This window comes from Acomys minous (assembly GCF_964271855.1).
Source record: "Acomys minous genome assembly, chromosome: 4".
Lineage (NCBI taxonomy): Eukaryota > Metazoa > Chordata > Mammalia > Rodentia > Muridae > Acomys > Acomys minous.
In genome coordinates this window covers 35463600-35485742 of record NC_140486.1, presented here as the reverse complement: position 1 = coordinate 35485742, position 22143 = coordinate 35463600, and the positions used below count along the sequence as shown (strand labels likewise).

The 22143-nt window shown below is 37.2% G+C and overlaps 1 long non-coding RNA gene across 4 annotated transcripts in view; it reads left to right on the top strand.

Moving 5' to 3' along the window:
* LOC311595802 overlaps nucleotides 1-22143 on the top strand; it is a 112059-nt gene that overhangs the window by 11712 nt on the left and 78204 nt on the right. For all 4 annotated transcript variants that reach the window (XR_014778570.1, XR_014778571.1, XR_014778572.1 and 1 more), the window contains exon 5: nucleotides 7908-8027. This is a non-coding gene — a long non-coding RNA (uncharacterized lncRNA). The remainder of the gene's footprint in view (nucleotides 1-7907; nucleotides 8028-22143) is intronic.

Genomic DNA, 22143 nt, shown 5'->3' with positions numbered 1-22143 from the left:
AGCAAAGGCAGTGACCCAGTTTCTAGAACAATAAACAGCTGGAACAAGTGATTTGAACTCTTTCTGGTAAATTTCTGCATGAGACTGCTCATGCTGAGGCTAGGGCACATAGTGTAAGGTTGCCATGGCATTTCAGAATCAATTGGTTTTAAAAAGCAGGGAGATAATGGATTTAACTCCAAACTCATTATTTTGTCATGCCATATTCACATGCCACCGAGCATTTTGGCTTATGGAGATAAGTGTACAAATCTAAAGAGATTACCACAAGTTGTCCAAGAAATGTACACAGAGCTCTTGGTTCAAAAATATGTGTTCTGTGTGTGCTATTTCGTCTTCTACCAAGCAATACATTCTATAAATATGTGCAGCTGGTCCTTCTCATTTTCTTCAGAGAACCTCTACTTATTCCAACAACACACTTGCACTGTAGACTAAGTATAAAACATAAATAAAGAGAAAGAACACACCAGTTGTTCACAATAGCTTAGTTAGGAGATATGCACAGCTAATATCATTGTATATTTATATATTTCTAAATACTCATCACAAACACTTCTATTAAAACCTTTAAAGTTTATCTTCAGTAAGTACACATGTGTAGAATATTTTAAAATGTAGGTTATTTATAAAAATGAAGGAATGGTTCATGTTACTTATTATGAAGGTTTAGGCACATCTTGGTTCACTTACCTCCTCTTTCACCTCCTTATACTGCTATTATCTGGCACAGATTTTAAAGAATATTCAAAAATCATATAGTCAGCTATATGGTTCAGTATGTATCCCCAAACCATGCGGATATTTACTCTTTTGACCTCATGAGTGTTTTTGGTTTGATTGCTTGTTGTTGCTATTGTTCAACATATTATCAAGGCTACAAAGGTTGTTGCCACTCTCCTAGCTTTGTCATGCCACCCAAACATGACAAGATTGAAAGACACTAGAAATTTCCCCAAGATACACAAAGGCCCAGTAATCATATCTGCAGACAAGGCCAAAAGAGAAGTGGTTAAAAGGCAAAACGCAACAATCTAGTTCTCTTTGACAATGCTTGAGACAAACTGTAAGGAAGTTCCCAACTCTAAGTTTCTGTGGCCCAGCTGTGGTCTCTGAGAGACTGAAGATTCATGGTTGATTGGCCAGGGAAGACCTTCAGGAGTTACTTAGCAATAGACTTATCAAGCTGGTTGTAAAGAACAGAACCCAAGTAATTTACACACAAAACATAAAGGGTATAGATACCCCATTTGGGGGTAAAATGTATGAACAGTTTTAATTAGCTGTGTATTTGGAAAAATAAAACTTTATTAAATAAAGATGATTTTGTATAATATTTTATTATAAATATTAAATATATTCACACTAAAGCAGCATTAAAAATGTTTATTTTTGTTTTGGGGAATAGGCTATTTGTTTGTTATTTTATTTTGGTTTCTGAGACAGGGGTTCTCTGTGTAGTCAGGGATGTCCTGGAACTCTGTAGTGCTTGCTGACCTTAATTCATATATCCACTTGCCTCTGCCTCCCCTGGACTGGGATTAAAGGTGTGCACCATCACCACCCAGCATTAAACTAAAGCAATTAAAAGCATCGTGTGTGTGTGTGTGTGTGTGTGTGTGTGTGTGTGTGTGTGTGTGTGTTTAGCATGTATTTGTGTGTGAGCATAGGTGAGTTTGTATACATGTATATTGTCTACACATCGGAGGGTAAGGAGGAACAGCAATCTTTGTTTCTAACTTATTGAAAGTGTCTTATTGTACCTCATCATGTATGCCAGACTAGTTGGCCCACTTGCTCACCTCATTTTGAGTTAACTTTTCTGTACATTAGGTATTGCAGAAACACAAGGAATGCAGGAATATATAGAAAACTCTGTTCTTAATGAAATGTTGCAATTTAAATGATAAAATACAACAAAAATTTTCAAGGCATTTTACCTTTTATTGAAATAATTTTTTTCTCATATAATATATTTTGATTACAGTTTCTTCCCCACAGTCCTTTCCATCCAGATACATTGAATTTCTGTCTCTCATTAGAAAACAAATAGGCTTTGTGTGTGTAGATATGTGTGTATATATGTACACACACACACACACACACACACACACACACACACACACAATAAAATTAAGATAAAAAGACCTGAGATGACATTATGAGACAAGGAACCCTCAAATATGTCTTTGCGTTCATTTTTTATATATCTACTGCTGTGCACATTGCCTATCTTTAAGAGTAGTTTGCCAGCAGGATGTGGGGGACATGCCTGTAATCCCAGCACTCGGGAGGAATATGCAGGCTGATCTCTGTGAGTTGGGGGGTAGCCTTGTGTACAAAGCTAGTCCAGGATATCCAAGGCTACACAGAGAAACCCTGTCTCAAACAACAAGAGTAGTCTGCCATGGTGACTGCTGAAGGCACCTGCTGCCTAGACAGGACTCCTCATAATGATAGGGGAACACCAACTCACCCACAAAATCTTTGATACAAAACTTACCCTGCTTACAACATGTGCAAGGATAAAGATAGAACAGATAGAGCAGAGATTGAGGGAATGTCCAAATGATGCCCAACCCAGGATGCACCCCATGGAAGAGAGCCAATCCCTGACACTTTTCATTTTACTCTGCTGTGCTTGCAGACAAGAGCTTATGAGAGTTGTCCACAGAAAGGCTCCACCCAGCAGTGGCTCAAAACAGATGGTGAGACTCACAGCCAAACATTGGGCAAAGCATAGAGGAGTCTAATGGAAAAGTGGGTGGAAGGATAAAAGGACCTAGAAGTGACAAGAGCGCCAACAGATCCAACTAGCCAGGGCCCAGAGGGACCTGTGAATTTTGAATCACCAAGCAAGGACCATGAATGGACTGGATGGATGTAGGTCCTCTACATAGATGTGGGTCCACTACTAAGGCTGTCTCTGACATGGATTCTGTGGCCTGCTTTTTGATATCTTCCCCATGAAGAGACTGCCTTGCCAAGTCACAGGGGAAGAAGACAAAGTCAGTTCTGATGTGATTTGATCAAGCTGGGGTCTCTGGGTAGGGGAGCTCCCCTGTTCTAAAGAATAGGGTGTTGGCGAGGGATAGTGGGACTGGTAGGAGAGGAGGCAGGGGGATATGACTGGGGTGTAAAGTTTATAAATAAATAATTTTTAAAAATGAGTAATTTGTTTCTACAATGAGACTCTCTTGAAGAAAACTAAATTTTCATTTGCAAGTGATTATCAGTTTGAGACAACTTCTGGGTTAGGGATAAGAGCATGTGTCCACTTCTTTTTTTTTTAGCTCTAGTACCCTATATAGTGTGTACCCATGTAGGCCCTGTGTATGCTGCCCCAGTCTCTGTAAGTTCACATGTCCATCAGTCTTGTTGATTTAGAAGGGCTTGTTTCTTGACTGTCCTCCATCTTCTTTGGCTTTTACACTCTTTCTACCACTTTTCCCACAGGGTCTCTGAACCCAGATGGGGAGGGATTTGATGGAGACATTCCAGTTAGTGTTAATTGTTTCAAGGTCTCTCTCTCTCTCTGCATTGTCTGGCTCTTGGTTTCTGTATTTGCTCTGATTTACTGCAAGAGGAAGCTTCTCTGATAGTGGCTGAGCAAGTCACTGATCTATGGATATAATAGAATGTCATGAGGGGTCATTTTTTTTTTTTGCCTATTTTTCTTTAGTAGAACCGTAGTATTTTGTTTTATCCTAGGTCTCTGGGCTATCTAGTCTCAGAGTTTTGGTCACCCAAGCAGTATTGAATTTGGGTTCCATTTTGCGAAGTGGGCTTAAGTGAAACAAGATATGGTTGGTTACTCCTACAATCATTGTGTCACTGTTGCACTAGCATATTTTGGAGGCAGAATGTGATTGTAGATCAAAGGTCTTAGAGTTGGGCTGGGGTTTAAGTTTCTCCTTTGGCAGCATACAAAGTATCTTCCCATACCAAAGATGCTAGCACATAGGGTTCAAGGCTCTATGTAGGCACAAGCTTGATTTCTCAGTGTTCTATGAGTTAGGTAGGTGTTGTCTTCAGAAATGTTGCCTTAACATCAATGTGTAGAGAAGAATCTTGGCCTGAGGTGATAGGGTGTTCCCATGGGACCCCTTTAGACAACAACTCAATTAGATATCACTCATTCCATGTAAAAGAAGCTTTATTTGGAGACGAAGGATCTCCAGTTAGGGCTCTGTCCCCCCCCACCCACTATTCGGTAGGACAATCTCCATTTAGATCTCCTTTATATATGTATATATATATATATGTATATATATATACATATATATATGTATTTTAAATCACCTACTATATTAGCTTTTCATATTACTTTGAGATGACTCTTAATTTTGTCTTTCCTCATACTCGCAACCTTATTTTCCCTTTTTCTCCCCTCCCCTACTTGATCTTCCCATTCTTCTCCCCCTCCTATCCATCCATAACTATTCTATTTCCTTTTCTTACAGACCTACTTGCACTACCTAGTCCAATATTCTATACTTAACATCTGTGGTAATACTGATAAATACCTCAGTTATAACTCACTTAACAGTTAATGTCTACATAAGTGAATGTATACTATATTTGTCTTTCCAGGTCTAGGTTACCTCGCTTAGGATTATTATTTTCTAGTTCTACCCATTTCCCTGTGAATTTTATTTTTTAAAAAATTGCTGAGTAATCCTACATTTTGTGCATTTATCACATTTTTAATCCATTATTCTATTGATGGACATCTAGGTTGTTTCTATGTCTGTATACTATAAATAGGGCAGCAATGAACATGGTTGAGCCAGTATCTCTGGTAAGATAATGCATGTTTTGAACATAGTTGGACCTTGAGGCAGCTTGATTCTCATATTCCTGAGAAAGAGTCACAGTGATTTCCACACTGGCAGTACCAGTTTGCACTCCTATCAGCAATGGATCAGTCTTCACCTTACTCTACATCCTTGCCAGCATAACTGGTGTTTTGTTTTATGGTTCTTAGGAATTCTGAGGGATTTAAAATGAAATCTCAAAGTAGTTTTAATTTGCTCTTCTATAATGATTAAGGATGTAAACATTTCTTTAAGTGTTTCTTGGCCGTTCGAGTTTCCTCTATTGGGAATTCTCTGTTTACATCTGTAACCCCATTTTAAAGTTTTGGGTTTTTTGATATCTAGTTTTCTTGAGTTCTTTATATGTTTTGGACATTAGCTCTCTATCAGATGAGTAGCTGATAAAAATATTTTCCAATTCTGTAGGTTGCTGCTTTGTTTGAATGAATGTGTCCTCTGTCATACAAAAGCTATTCAGTTTCATGAGGTCTGAGTTATTAATGGCTGATCTGATGCCTATCCTAATGGTGTTCTGTTCAGAAATTGTTTCCTGTACCAATGAGTTCAAGGCTACTCCCTACTTTCTCTGCTATCTGGTTCAATATATTTGGCTTTATGTTGGGGTCTTTGATTCAGCTGGACTTGAGTTTTTCACAGGATTCTAACTGGTAGTCGGTTTGGATTCTTTTAATGTAGCCATCTACTTTGACTAGTACTATTTTCTGAAGATTCTCTCTCCCTCCCTCTCTCTCTCTCTCTCTCTCTCTCTCTCTCTCTCTCTCTCTCTCTCTCTCTCTCTCTCTCTCTCCAAGTGTGCAGTTTTGCCTTCTTTATAAAAAATAAAGCATCTGTAGGTGTGTAGGTGTATATCTGGGTCTTCAGTTCAATTTTGTTGACCAACCTATCTATTGTTATGCCAATATCATGCTGTTTTTATTACTATAGCTCTATAGCAAACCTTGAAATCTGAGATGATGATACCTACATTTGTCTTTTCATTATTCAGGACTGATTTAACTGTCCTGGATTCCTTTGTGTTGGCATATGAAACTAAAAATTGTCCTTTCAAGAACTGCGCTAAAATGTTGAGTGGGATTCATTGAATTTATAGATTGTTTTTGGCAGGATGGTCATTCTTACTGGATTTATTAACCTACCAATCCATGATAAATATTTTATCATATCTTTTATTTGATTGGTTATAATTACCCCATAGATATTTTATATTATTTGAAACTATTGAAAGGTTGTTGTTTCTTGGATTTTTTTTGTGTGTGTATTTGTCATTTGTTTATAGGAGGGATAGTGACTTTTGAGAGTTAATTTTTAATCCAGCTACTTTGCTGAAATTGTTTATAAGCTGTTGGAGTTTCTTGGTTGGTTTTTATGATCACTCATGTATATAATCATATCTTCTGTAAAAAAGGATGCTTTGGCATTTTCATTTCCAATTTGTATCCTTTAGTTGTCTTATTGCTCTAGCTGAGAATTCTAGCACCTTGTTGAGTAGTTATGCAGAGAGTGCATAACACTGTCTTGTTCCTCATATTAGTAGAAATACTTTAAGTCTCTTTCTATTTAACTTGATGTTGGCTGTCGACTTATTCTAAACTGCTTTTATTACATAGAGGTATATCTCTTATATCCTTAATCTCTTTTGGGATTTTATCATTAAGGAGTGTTGGATTTCTGCCAAGGCCTATTCTGGTACTAATGAGATGATCATGTGGTTCTTGTCTTTCAGTTTATGATGGTTTACACTTACTGATTTGCAAATGTTCACACATTCGTTATCTCTGGAATGGATTCTACTTGATTATGATGGATTATGATCTCTTCTATGTATTCTTAGCTTGTTTTGTTAAGACTTTTTGCATATATGTTCATAAGAGATGTTGGTCTGTAATTCTCTTTCTTTTATGGGTCTTTATGTGGCTGAAGATATCAGAATAACTGTGGCCTCACAAAATTAGCTGAGCAATGTTCCTTCCATTTATATTTTGTGTAATATTTGAGGAATATTAGCATTACCTCTTAGAAATTTCTTTGGAATTCCAGTAGAATTCCATGCTAAAACAACTTTGCCCTGGATATTTTATATTGTTTTTTAATTATTGTTTCTATTTCACTAGCGATTATAAGTTTATTTCAATTGCTTGTCTGATCTCAATTTAATTTAAGTAAGCTGTAAGTATTGAAAAAATACTTTTATCCACTTTTAGATTTTCCAATTTGGTAGAGTACAGGCATTTGTTTTTGTTTTTGTTTGTTTGTTTGTTTAAGACGGTGCCAAATTCTGAGATTAAAGTCTTGGGACACTATTTCTAGCCTCAGTACAGGTTTTTGAAGTATGTCTTTATTTTTTTCTGGATTTCTTCAATGTCTGTTGTTATATACACCTTTATATCTCTAATTTTATCAATTTCAATATTCTGTACCTTTTAGTTAATTTGTATAAAGGTTTTTTAAATCTTATTGATTTTTCTCAAAAAATCAACTCTTTTTTTTTTTTTTTTGGTCTGTTTGTTTCTACTTCATTGATTTCAACCCTGAATTTGTTATTTATTGTGCTCTACCCCTGTGAATGGGTTATTTGACCCCCAAATTGGTTGTAACCCACAGGTTGAGAACCATCAGATCTTTCATGCCTGCTGCTGAGTTACTAGTATGAGATTTCTCCATATGTTTTTGTTTTTTATGAAGCAACTTAGTGCTATGAGCATTCCTCTTAAAACCACCTTCATTGTGTTCCTTCCACTGGGATCTGTTATATATTCATTTTAATTCAGTTTTAGAAAGCCTTTAATTTCTTTTTTAAATAAGTCCTGTCTTGTCCCATTTTTCATTCAGTAGTCAGTTTTTCAGCTTCCATGAGTTTGCAAAGTCTCTGTTGCTGTTGTTGTTGCTATCCTGCTGTTATCTGTGGTGCTCAGATCGATGCACAGTGTTATTTAAATTTTCTCATATCTGTGGGGATTTTGCTTCCAACATGTGGTGAATTTTGGAGAAACTCTCATGTGATACTGAGGAAAACATATTCTTTTGTGTTTGGGTGACACATTCAGTAAATATCTTTGGGTCCATTTGCAGGCAGAATTGAAGATCTTCAGTCAGTTTCTCTGTTTCCCTGTCTAAAAGGCTCATGAGTTTTCAGGCAATGCCTGCTGGAGTTGAAGACTGAAATAAACCTATAGCACAGCTTGAGATCAGGTGTGGAGATTGCTCCTGAGGACCTTTTATTGTATAAGATTGCTTTAGCTATTCTGGGTTTTTTGTCTTTCCATATAAAGTTGACGGGCTGATCTGGGCCTAGGGGTCCTGCTCAAATTGTGACACCAGCCAGGGAATATATGTGCAGTAAACATCAAACCAGATCTAGCCAAAGGTCAGGGCATTCTCCACAGTTGAGTGGAGAGTGGGGACTGACTTTCATACAAACCTTGATGTCCCATATTTGACCATGTCCCCTGGATGGGGAGGCCTGGTGGCACTCAGAGGAAGGACAGCAGGCTACCAAGAAGAGACTTGATACCCTATGAGCACATACAGGGGGAGGAGGTTCCCCTCAGTCACAGTCATAGGGGAGGGGAGGAGGGGGAAAGTGGGAGGGAGGAGGAACGGAAGGATACAAGGGATGAGATAACTATTGAGATGTAAAATGAATGAATTAATAAAAAGAAAAAAGAAAAAAAAAAGCCTGGAATAAACCAATGAGTTGAAAAGAAAAAGGTGGAGAAAAAAATATGTATGTTCCCTTGGAGATGGGGATGGAGGGAGGCAAGGCTGCAGATGCAGTATGCTAGGAGCACAGACATGTTTCTTAAGGACAAGCAGCAAATATATCAACCAAAAGAATGCATTAATGTCTAAGTTTGTTGAATTCCTGTTAAAAGATAATTAATGGACTCTCTCAAGTTGCCAAGTTTTGAAATTCAGAAAATTACAGATAATTGTGTTTTGTTGTATAATTATTTATAGTTATGACCATGTATAAGACAAAATATTGTCTTTGAAAATTGGGGGCAGAGAAGATAATCATGAAAGACTTTATTCAAAATTCTTACCAAAGGATAAAAAGTAATTTTCCCAAGGTCCACCTGAAGGTAAATAAAGGAAAATTTCCATCTCTAATTCCTTCCTGGGAGGGGAAGGTGGGCAGATCATGTGAATGGATACTCCTGGTTACAGTGAGACCACGGATGAGAATGATTTGCACAGGGCAGGGCTAGTGTTTAGGGCGTCATCTACTCCTTATTGGAGAGGTAGTCTGCATATCAGATCCCCCTACTTTGGGGTGGTACCTTCATTTTCTTTCTAGACAAACACACTGTTTTTTCTTTAAGTAGGTTTGAATGAGCTGAGGAGAGGAGGCAGCTTGATGTATATACATACAGTGAAATTTAACTTGCCATTTTGGATCTGGCATGATATAGTGCTGACCTGTCAGATAATGTATTCTCACTGGAACAATAGTGGCATATTTGTTTTTGTTTGTTTATTTTCACTATTCACACATACATTAGTGTTTTTCAAGTACGTCCATGACTTTTGACAAAATTAGGGATGCAAAACTACTTTGTACAGACGGAAAAAAAAGAGAGGAAAGTAAGACTGAGTCTGCAGAGTATAACTAATGTAGACTTAAATAAATCATCCTTAACTGCTTTTTATATATACAAGAAACTGAGCCCAGAAAGCAAAATAAAACAACCGTCATGGTTTGTTTGTAGAGACTTCCAAGTACACAACAGTCTTTTGTGATAGTTTTAAAAAATCTTTTTCTGATAGTATATTTATTATCAAAACCCAGTAACATACAAATATCCAAAACTGCCTTCATAGATATCCATGGCAACAACCCATCTTGTGTGTTCTTTAAAAAAAAAAAAAAACTATTACAATTTATTCAGACCACATCCCAATTCTTACCCCCTTACTTCCATCTTCCCATTCCCACCCTCCCTCCAAATTCTGGCCTATTCCTCTCTCCTAGACCTCTGACAGAAGGGGACCTCCTCCCTCCTATATGACTACAGCCTAACAGGTCTCATCCAGATAGCCTACTTCCTCTTCTTCTGTGTGCCTGCCAGGCCTCCCTACCAAGGGGAAGTAATCAACTTGCCACCCCTCCCCCCACTCTTCCATACCACTCTTGGTTCTCTTCCTAGACTCCAGTAGCTAGATCCAGCATCTATCCTGATCCCTTGCAGGGCGGAGTCTCTCAGAGAACATCTATGTTGGGCTAATATCCACTTATAAGTGAGTATATACCATGAGTTTTCTGGGTCTGGGTTACCCCACTCAGGATGATCATTTCTAGTTCCATCCATTTGCCTACAAATTTCAAGATTTCCTTGTTTTTAATAGCTGAGTAGTATTCCATTGTGTAAATATACCAACGTTTGTTTACCCATTCTTTGGTTGAGGACATCTAGGTTGTTTCCAGATTCTGGCTATTACAAATAAAGCTGATATGAACATAAATGAGCAAATGTCCTTGTATGGTGGAACATCTTTTAGGTATATGCCTGGGATTGAAATGGCTGGTTCTTGAGGTAGAACTATTCCCAATTTTCTGAGGAACCACCAGATTGACTTCCAAAACGGTTGTATAAGATTGCCCTTCCACCAGCAATGGAGGAGTGTTCACCTTTCTCCACATCCTCTCCAGCATGTGATGTCACTTGAATTTTTTGATCTTAGCCATCCTGGTAGGTGTAAGATGGAATCTCAGAGTTGTTTTGATTTGTATGTCCCTAATAATTAAAGATGTTGAACATTTCTTTGGGTGTTTCTTGGCAGTTCCAGGTTCCTCTCTTGAGAATTCCTTGTTTACCTCTCTACCTCATTTTTTAATTGGATTATTTGGTTTGGTGGTATTCAATTTCCTGAGCTCTTTATATATTTTGAATATTAGTCTTTTTTGGATGTAGGATTGATGAAGACCTTTTCCCAGTCTGTAGACTGTTGCTTTGTTCCGTTGACAGTGCCCTTTGCCTTACAGAAGTTTTCAGTTTCATGAGGTCCCATTTGTTAATTATTCATCTTAAAGCCTGAGCTATTGGTATTCTGTTCAGCAAGTTGTCTCCTGTGCCAATGAATTCAAGCCTCTCCCCTGTTGGAGGCTGTTCTGATGTATTTTGATGTTAATTACAGCTTGCTGTCTCTGCCTCACCAGTACTTTGCCTAAGAGCCTAATCTGTTTGACCAATAAAAGGCCATCACACCTGGGCAGGGCAAATGGGATAGGCGTGGCTAAGGTTCCAGGGTTGGGGAGACAGAGTATTGGGAGGAAGAGAAACCCAAAGAGAGGAGAGAAGAGGGAGGCTGCGCCATCATGGGTTAGGTGGAGGAGAAGCACATTGCCAGTGTAGATGGGCACTTGGCCCAGATGATGATAACTAACAAGTATTTGGGAGTATGGATGGGAGGTAGCGTGACAGAAATTATTATAAGCAGATGGCATGGGATCAGGGTAGGTATCCCATATCTGCCCCACTAGGAGAGGTAGTTTAGAGGATTAATATCTGCCCTGTCCCAGGTTAACTAAGGCTATTTTAAAATATAAAAGGTGTCTGTGTCTTGATTGATTGCTAGCGGGTTAGAAAATATTGCTGTAATAAAAGTATTGGCCTAATAATAAACATTATTAGGCCATACTGCTAAAATAACTATCACACTTACCCACTTTTTCTTCTAACAGATTTAGTGTGTCTGATTTTATGTTGAGGTCCTTAATCTGCTTGGACTTGAGTTTTGTGCAGTGGGATAAATATGGATCTATTTGCATTTTTCTACATGTAGACATCCATTTAGACCAGCACCATTTTTTGAAGATGGTATCCTCTTTTTTCATTGAATGGATTTGGCTTCCTTGTTAAAAATCAAGTGTCTATAGTTATGTGGGTTTCTTTCTGTGTTTTCAATTCTATTCCATTGATCAACCAGCCTATTTCTATGCCAGTACCATGCTGTTTTTATTACTGTTGCTCTTTAGTATAGTTTGAGATCTGGGATGGAGATTCCTCTGGAAGATCTTTTATTATATAGGGTTGTTTTAGCTATTCTTGTTTTTTTTTTTTAATATAAAGTTGAGACTTGATCTTTCAAGGTCTGTAAAGAATTGTGTAGGTATTTTGCTGGGAAATGCATTGAATCTGTAGATTGCTTTTGTTAATATGACCATTATTATGTTGATTCTCCCAATCCAAAAGCACAAGGGATCGTTCCATCTTCTGATATCTTCTTAAATTTCTTTCTTTAGAGACTTGAAGTTTTTTTTTCATATAAATCTTTCACATGCTTGGTTAGAGTTACAGCAAGATCCTTTACATTATTGGTGTATATCGTGAAAAGTGTAGTTTCCCCAATTTCTTTCTTCCCCTAATTTCTTTTTCATTTGTGTACAGAAGGACTACTGATTTTTAAAAAATTAATCTTTAATCTGGCCAACGTGCTGAAGGTGTTTTTCAGCTGTAGGAGCTCTCTGGGGGAATTTTGGGCATCACTAATGTACACTATCATATCAACTATGAATAGCAGTCTTTTGATTTTCTCACTTCCTATGTCGATCCGCTTCATCTCTTTTTGTTGTCCTATTGCTCTAGCTAGAACCTCAAGTAATTATATTGAAGAGACACTGAGAAAGTGGGCAACCTTCTCTAGTTCTTGATTTTAGTGGAGTTTATTTGAGCTTCCCTCCATTTAATTTGATGTTGGTTATTGGCTTGCTGTATATAGTCGTTATTAGGTTTAGACATGTACCTTGTATCCATGTTCTCTCCAAGACCGTGGCATGTTTTGTTATTGAGAAACTAACCACTTTCTAGTAAGTTTTGAGGTAGGATTCATGATAGGAAATTTCTTGCTTAGTACTGTAATCATGGACAGAAGCCTGAGGTTGGGAGGTCATGAAGTAGAGTAGAACCTGCATTCTTTGGATAACTATTACTTGTACTAAAGTAGATGTCTCCATTTCTCTAAGTAATGAGAAACATTAAGCCTCTCTGTGTGTCTCTGTCTCTGTCACTCCGTCTCTGTCTCTGTCTTTCCGTCCATCTGTCTGTCTGTCTGTCTGTCTATCTGTCTCTCTCTCTCTCTCTCTCTCTCTCTCTCTCTCTCTCTCTCTCTCTGTATGTGTGTGTGTAATTATATAACTACATATTATGCATAGGTATATACATATACTGGAGGGGGATCTGTGATGTTTATCTCATTAATCTAATATCAGATCCTTAATTCCTTCATGTATAAAAGAAAGACAAACAGAATATGTTCCTGAAAGTCAAGGTCTAAAATACAATGCTTCTTGTGTTTGGCCTAAGGATTGCTATATGTGATTGCACAGCTCCTGTTTGCAGGTTAGCCTGGCCACAATGCTAAGACATCAGCCCTGAGTTCTTACCACTGTCCTGCCCTGACACTTTAGTGCCACTTTACCTTTTGACTTAATTGACCCCACTTCTATTTCTGTAAGAACAAGAGAGGTAAACTGAATGCTCCCACTATTTTTCTCCTGCCTTAATGTTCTTTGTTTCTGTTTCTATTTTGTAACTCCCTCAATTATTAACTATTTATTACATTCTACATATATTCCTTTATGTAGTTGCCATGGAAATAATAACAATGGTTAAAAATATGGCTAGAATTAGACTCAGAGTAGATGGAGAATTAAAATTTAAACAGATTATTCCTACTTCATTATTCAACGAGAGTATACGTTTCTCACTCAGGTTCAAATTTCACAGGAATTTATTGTCCCTTACCCTGGGACACAACTCATGCAGAAATGTTTTATCAAAAACAAGCGTACTTTTTACAGCATTTCCAGAAATAGTTTGTCTTAGCTCATGCCGCTGTGACAGAAAAGTCATGCGCTGGGCAGCTTAGACAACATAGTTGTGGAGAAGTGAAATATAAGTTCAGGCCTAGATGATCTGAGGTGGCTGAGGACTCACACTATCCCGTGGGCATCCTCCTTTAATATCCCTGTGGTTCCTGGGTCACACATAATCTCTAATCCTTTTCTTTCTCAAGAAGAAAAGCATCCTATATTGAGCCTCCCTCCTTATGTTCTCATTAATTTGAACTATCTCCTAAATTCCCTCCACCTAATCTCACCCTGTTCCAGAGCAGGCAGGCCTGTGGGAGTAGGGTAAACATAAGACTTTTTTTCCATGCTCAATAGGACTTTTATTTTTATTTTTATTTTTGTTGGTTTTTTTTTTACCATTTTTATTAAATATTTTCCATATACATTTATATTATTACACACATATAAAATAAACTACTTACAGCAAGAAGAACCACGAGACAATCAGGAATTATATAAATGTTGCATTCATCGTGTTTTGGCTATTTGTATTTGGCAGCCTTGAAGAAAACATCTTTCCTATCTTGGAAACATAAGACTTTGAAGAGCACCTAAACACACTTTTTGTAAGCTGCAGGTTATTAGACATGTTCTTAAAGGTATTCAAGTTCAGGCCATTTCAGCTTGAAGACTCTTTCCTGATCTTTCTGAAGTGAGGGCTAGCCAATCACCTGTCTCCAACCCCTTGCCCATCATGTGACCTAGTTGTACTGGCTGACACGATTGCTATATTCAATCTCTGTGGATTAGTCAGTTTCAGGTGCTGTAAGAAAATACTGCACAGTCGTGTTTCTGGGACAGAACGGAAGACATTACTTTTCATTATACCTCAAGATATGGCCATCTGGAGTCAAAGGGTCACCAGGTGAATCTCTCTGTAGGTCTCTCCTCTCTGCTAGCTGACACTTACCTGCCCAGTGATCACTTTATCTTCACCAGACCGCACCAGAACGCTTCAGCTTTGAAGGTATCTGTAAAGATATTAAAACACAGTATGTACTCCAGAGTACTTTTGGAAATGAGAGCAAAGCCTTTGAAGAGCAGTTTAGAAACTTCATAGCAATGAAAACCGCAGTAAATGGAGTGGGTTGGGCTGAGTTGTAAGGCAGGGCATGACATGTTTGTAGAGTGGCCTGTTCACAGAATATTTCTAAAGTCTGATGCATTTGTGCTTCTTTAACAGCAGTCTACAGGGTGACAAGGGACATGAGACTGAGACCTGACAGCAAAGAAAGGTAGATAGGCAAAATGGGCTCGCGCCCCACACACTTCTAGCTCCAAACATCGTTTCTTAATGTCTCTGTGAAGTGTTTTCTAATTGTTATCCTCACCAAATGTTTGATCATATTCTTTGCTTCTGAGGACTGTAAATTCAGCCTGCTCACCTGTTCCATAATTGTCTACTTAACAATAGAAACAACGTAATTCCCTTAGGCTGTTAAAAGGAAGAAAAAAATGGAGGTTGCAAGCGATTTTCTTTCATTCTACGGTTTCATGCCACACTAATTGTTTACCAAGGCTTAACAGAGACACTCTAACTCATCTTCCCAGCGTTGTTAGACAAAAAAGCCAGCATTAGCTGGACACCCTGCCGGCCCACTGTGAGCCCGCCCCCCACACTCTGTTACTCTTTTTTCTGTGCAGCCACAACCCTGTTTCTTTTCCTCTTAAGCAATTTTTACTCTCCAGAAAACTGTCCAGTCTATTTATTTACCCCTTGTATTGGCAAGTCGAAGGCAATTCCAATCACAAAAGAGATTTTAATCTATTTTGCTAAAAGTGCCTACTTCATAGTGAATCTGATAGTCGATTATGGCCAGAAAGCATCAGTGTAATGTAAAATAAAATAGATAGAGTAATTTATTTAGGAAGCAAAATGGTTCTTGTTATCATTATGGATATTAACGGAAGAAAATAAAATTAGCGAGTTTCCTTTTTAACATTGGCCCCTTGCTTTTATACGAACCTATTGAAAACACCTGATTATGTCCACTCATTTCTCTTACTCTTTATTTGAACACAATTGTCCTTGATGGCCACCATAATATTTAGTCATTTAGTTTGCACTGATCACACTCTCCATCACTTCACAAACATACCTTTATTTTTAAAATGAAATCCTGATGGTTAAAAAACACACATTAAAAAAAGTGAAGTAAAAAATAGGAGAGGAGGAAGGTCCAGCTCACACTGGGCTGCTTTCCAATGTTCTCGGTTATGCTAGCACTTTTCTTCCTGTCTTTGCAAAGGATGCTGGGAGAGGTCTTCCTGGGAGACCTGGGTCCAGATTCTTCTTTAGGGAGACTTCTGTATCTGGATATGTAAAAATAAAAGTCAAGGAGTAAGTGCTTTGGAGGAAAGACAGGCTCTTTCTTTCCTCTCCAAATTACAAGTCTAATTTCCTTTATAGTAGGAAACTAAGACACACTTATTGAGGACATGTGTTCAAGGTATTCTTATCACCTGCTATAGGAATCTTCTGGTACAATTGAGTAACTCATAATTTCATAGAAACTACTCTTTGAAGATACAGCAGAGCAGCAAAGATGTGCTATTCTCAGGGCAAGATTTTTCTTGTTGGTGTAAATAGAAAGAAGGGCCAGAGAGCAAGGGGCAGGTCATGACCCTTAGCAGATGTTACAACCTGGCATTGAACAAACAATCTAACAAACAAACAAACAAACCAAAAAACAACCCAAAAATCCCACAAACCCAAAACGTAAATTGAAAACAAGTCAATACCGTTTTAGAAAAAAGGCTCCATTAGCAACTGCAGAACATACAGCTTTGTTTATTTACACACAAAAAATTTAGTCTCTCCACTCTGAGCTCAACTACAAAACACAGGCTCATTAGTCAAAAAGAATCTGCTCTAATTATGCTTCAAATTAACAGCTCCCTTAGAATGCGGTCTATCCTTTTTATCTGGTAACATACAACTCAAGAGGGATTTCTAGAAATCAACTTGCAGGAAGTCTCAGTGTTAGGTCCTTAAGTAGGCTGTAACTTCGAAAACCCGCTCCTCATGGTACCTCCAGAAATGAACCATCTAAGCAGATCTGTCTTTCCTGTGGAGTTGAACAGTAGGCAATCTTTAGTGAACACACCAAATTGAGCAAGTTGTTAAGTGCTTAAATCTACAAATGCATCAAAATGGCAGTAACTAGCATCATTACTGAGACTTAAAAGCCCTTCTTGGGTGCCTTATTTCTGCCCATCTTCTTTCTGTAAAGGTCTATGAATTAGATGCATGCAGTGTCCATTTATCTTTGGTGCTGGCTGCCATCAAATTCCCATCACTTATTGCATAATGAGATTCAACTAGTTTGGCCATTTGGAATCAGCTGAGAAACTTAATAGCTTTTCCTGCATGACACACACCACTCACAGCAAAAGTCAGAATTAATTTTTGCCTCAAAGATTTATGAAGCAATGCATCTGCTTAGAGAGCATCAGACTGGTAAGCAGATGTCAGCGATTGCGCCTACCAAAGCTAGGCTTCAGTCTTTAACTAGGCAAATAATAAATGTATATTATATGTATAACATATATACAGTTCAAGGAAATGTATTAAATATGAGTTTAAAATATCTGGCAGTTTTAACAAGACAAAGAAAAAGAAATGTTAGTAACTTAACATCCTAGTTTCAGAAACATGTACAAGCTTAAGTAATGTTAAATATCAGGTAAGGGTGCCGAGACCATCACTCTCATATTACCTAAGGATACATAAGATTTATGAGCTCTTATACTCCAAGTGACAATGTATGATATTAAAAGGATACCTACAGAATACCAAAAAATTACATATGCAAAGCCATGGTGCCCTTCCAGTGAAGTATCAGAGGAGGAACTCACTCTTTAAAAACAAAAGTTACATGTGTGGACAACCAGGGTGCTTAGCAGAACATGATAAGCGTGGTATGTTTAGTCAGTTAGATAGTTTGCTATTAAATGTGTCGTATAGTCACTCACTCTATAATACAGAATGCACACATCTGTGATATAGAACAGGGGTGGAACTATCTACTATTGCTATCAATTTCCACTTAAAGTGGTTGGCTTAATTACTTCTTCTATTGCTGTAATAAAATACACTGACAAAAGCAACATAAGGAATGTCCACAGATGTGTGGTTTTATGTCTAGATCTTCAAATCATTTCTATTGATAAACATCCTTTAATTTGCTGGTCTGAGATAATTTATCCCTCATGTTTTCTTGGCTGCTGTTAACATCTTCTGATTGAAGTTTTTCTTCTAGTAATTTCTGTAAGGATGGACTTATAATTAGATACTGTTTATTTTATTTTATTTTATTGAAGAATATATTTCTTCATCTATTGTGATTAAGCATTTTTCTGGGTATGGTAGTCTGGGCTTATGTCTTTGGTCACTTAGAGTTTGTAGAATAGGCTGCTAGGCCAATGGTTCTCAACCGGTAGGGCACAGTGCCTTTAGGATCTCATATTAGATATCCACATTACAATTAATAACAGTAGCAATATTACAGGTATGAAGTAGCAATAAAATAAACTTATGGTTGAGGGTCACTACAATGTATCGAGCTGTGTTAAAGGGATTCAACCTAAGAATGTTGATAACTAGTTCTCTAGGCTCTTTAGGCTTTTAGAATCTCAACTGAGATATCAGGCATTATTCTAATAGGCCTGCCTTTATTGATATTATTTTGTCTTTCCCCTTACTACTGTTAATGTTGTTTATGTCCAGCACCTTTAATGTTTTAATAATTAAGTGTTGTGGAGAATTTCCTTTCTGTTCCTGTCCATTTGGTGTTCTGCATGATTCTTGTACCTTGATAGGCACATCCTTCTTTAGGTTAGGAAAATGTCTTCTATGACTTTCTCTAAAATAGGTCTAGACATATGTTTTAAGTTGATAATGATGAGATATGATAGATATTGGTTTACACTCAAAATTTTAGACTCACCAAGATAGGAAAGATGTTTTCTTCAAGACTGCAAAATACAAATAGCCAAAACACTATAAATGTAACATAATTCCTTATTGTTTCCTGGTTCTTCTTGCTGTCGGTAGTTTATTGTACATATGTGTTATAATATAAATATACATATAAAAATATTTTATAAAATTGCAATAAAATAAAATATTTTCTGTATCTTTGACCTTTGTTTCTTCTACTTCCTCTCTTCCTATTATTCATAGATTTGGTCTTTTCATAGAATGTCAGATTTCATGGCTGTTTTACCCCTGGATTATGTTAGATGTAAGATTTTCTTTGACCAAGGTACCCTTTTCTTCTATCTGGTCTTTGGTGACTGGTATTCTCTCTTTCACTTCTTGTATTCTGATGATGAGATGAAGTTTGCCTCTGAGGTTTATATGAAAGTTCCTAAATTGTTCATTTCCAGTTTTCCCTCAGTTTCAGTACACTGTATTGATTCCGTTTCTACTTTTATGTCTTGAATAGTTTCCTTCATTTCACTGCACCATTTGTTTGTATTTTCATAGATCCCGTTAATAGATTTATTGACATCCACTTTAAGGTCTTTGGACATATTCATAACAGCTATTTTTAAGTCATTGTCCTGTGCTTTAGACACATTGCATTTCTTAGGGCCTACAGCAGGATTTCAGGGATCTTGTAGAGACATATGTCCTGGCTGTTATTGATTGTGATTTTAGGCTGATGTTTATGCTTCTGGATTTAGGATTAATATAGTTTTTGGTGCTGATATCTAGTCTTGTCTTTGTTTTTCAGGTATTGCATTTCCTGGTTTCTGTTACCTCCTCTTTTCCTTAGGAGAGTGTGATGGAATGTAGGTTGCCTGATAAGGAATGCTTCTGAGATCCTTCCAGGTGTGGGTACTGGGAATTATAGGTAAAATGTCTTTCTAGGTATTGGGAGCTGACTTTAAGAAATGGGAATGGAATAGAAGTGGGCAAGAGGGTCCCCAAGAGGGTTGAAAGCTACTTGTGCCAGAACAATCTATGTAGCCCTCTATGGATTGTGGCTGAGAGGAATGGGAGGTCCCAATAGGTGGCCTACTAAATAGAGGGGGATAAGGCTATGGGATTGGAACTTGCGAGGAGAGATTGAAGATTACCTACTTGATTCCCTCACTGTCATGGCTGGTGGATTCTGCAGAGTTCTCTGTGAGTTGGAGCCTAAGGCACAGGGATGAGGTGGTGAAAGAAGGCTGATTCCCTGTGTGGCAGGACTGGCAGGTTTCCAGGTAATTCCTGTAGGCATTGGTGGCTGAGACCAAACAAAATTATCTTTTTTTCATTGCTTAATATTTATGTAACATCAACCAGTTAAATAAAGGTTCAAGAAGTAATAAAATTATACTGCGAATAGACCTACCCAATCAGGTAATTTGTCACCATTGTTTCCTCTAAAACTTTTTTGGAGATCTTCTTCTTTGTTCTTTACACGGCTGTCTTCAGTAGGATGTAATCATGTTTTTGTCTTGGTCTCAAGTGTGGGATGTAAAACAGAAACATGTTCACATCCACTACAGTCTTCCCTTTCCATCTTTTCAAGACCTCAAGCAAAAGATTTCTCATATAATAACTTTAAAACTTTCTTCTTCTTCTTCTTCTATAAAAGCTCATGTCTTTTCTTGATTCCATGTGCTCTAATACTAGCTTGTGCAAAGCAAGATAGTTTTGACAATACTCAGTTGAGTTTGCACTAGCCCCATAACACAAGTGTATGTATCATGGCATAGGCACCAGGAACCATCACTTCCTGATGATTATAACACTAGCTAATTTTTTCTTTCATTTTAGAACAAATATCTTATAAATATATTTTTCATTTTCCACCCAAGGAAGTTTACTCCTGATAATATAGAACTATATTTAATCATCATATTTTCTATGTAGCAAACTCAAACTCAGCTGTGCCTATTATTCTCGTATGTACATAATTCTGGATCACTGTTTTTAAGAGTCTTAGGCCAGTCAGAATTGGGGATAGTTACACTGTTACTTCCTTCTGTTATCAGAAACTATTAGCACCACTTACTGAACAGTTCTCAATTTTCATATCTCCAAATTATTCTGTGGCTACAAGCCTGTTTCTGGTTGACCTAATCTTCAAGCAACTCAGTTTAATTTATCTCTGTTCGAACAACATAATTGTCTTGAAAACTGTGCTTTCTATTTAAAAAAGAAAAAAAAAAAAAAGGAAGCAATAACTTGCTATCTTTAATTTTCTGTCATTTTACTCTCTTATCTCCTGTTGTTTATTCTATCACAATAAAACTTTCATGTGATGGCTTGATATTTATTTTGTTATCATCATGATGATTGTGTATATTACTAGTACATGTGTTAATGGTGTAACAGGTTTTATTTTTGTTTGCTTTTGTTTTTCTATATGCCTCTGCCAGATATTCAAAAGGGAGTTATCTATCACTCAATATGTTGTTTGGTCAATACTGTTAGCTTAGCAACCACTTTACATCTGTGTTTAAAGACTTCCGTCATATTTATTCTTATTGTGGCTTCAGACAATATGTAACTATGTTGAAAAACAAGATATTGTCTCTATTTCTATGTAAGTTTGAGGCTTTAATATACTTGTTTTTCATACGCCTTCAGAAAATCATTTTATGTTAAAATTGTTTACTTAACTAATGTCAAAGTGTCACAAATTCATACAATGTGTAATTAGGATGTCATGTTTCCAGTGTAATAAATTGCAGTATTTAGTGATAGCAATGTTTGTGAAAAAAGAGTTTTTAAGCTAAGGAAATTTGTGATAAAAGGTATTTAATAATCACATATTACTTAAAATTTCTTCATATGGGGTAAATGATCCCAGTGCAGCTGGAAATATTTCATTGTAAATTAGCTCAAAATGAATAACTGGTAGGTTTTAATATGCACAACATGGTCATGACTGACGATATCAAGCAAAGATCATATTTTGGAATCCAATAGCAGTTCATAAGTGTTAAAAATCCAGAAATTGATCTTTTTCTTACTGAAGGTGAGGTGGTGAATGCAAATTATTTAAGGAGAGTGTTTCATGGGTATTCTAGAATTTATGATAAATATTTGCAACAAAAATACAACTGTGTGCCTGTATGGAAACATCGCCTGTTAATAAAAAGCTTATGACCTGTAGCTGAGGCAGGAAATAGGAGGTGGGACATCCAGCAGGCAGAAAAGATTTGGGCATAGAGACAGGCACAGGGGATTCATCCAGCAATATATGATGAGGACAGGCACATGGCACCTGAGAAGAGGTAATCACCCTCACGGCAGACTACAGATTAGAATAAATGAGTTATCTTAAGTTATGAGCTAGTCAGAGAAATGCTTAGCTATATGGCAGGTATTTGTAGTCTCAGGAGTCGCTATTCTGGGAGCTTATGGCTGTAATGAGGCCATGGTGTATTGAAAGGGTCACTTAAGGGCCATCTACCAAGTACTCCCCAACAGGTCCACACTAATTCTTT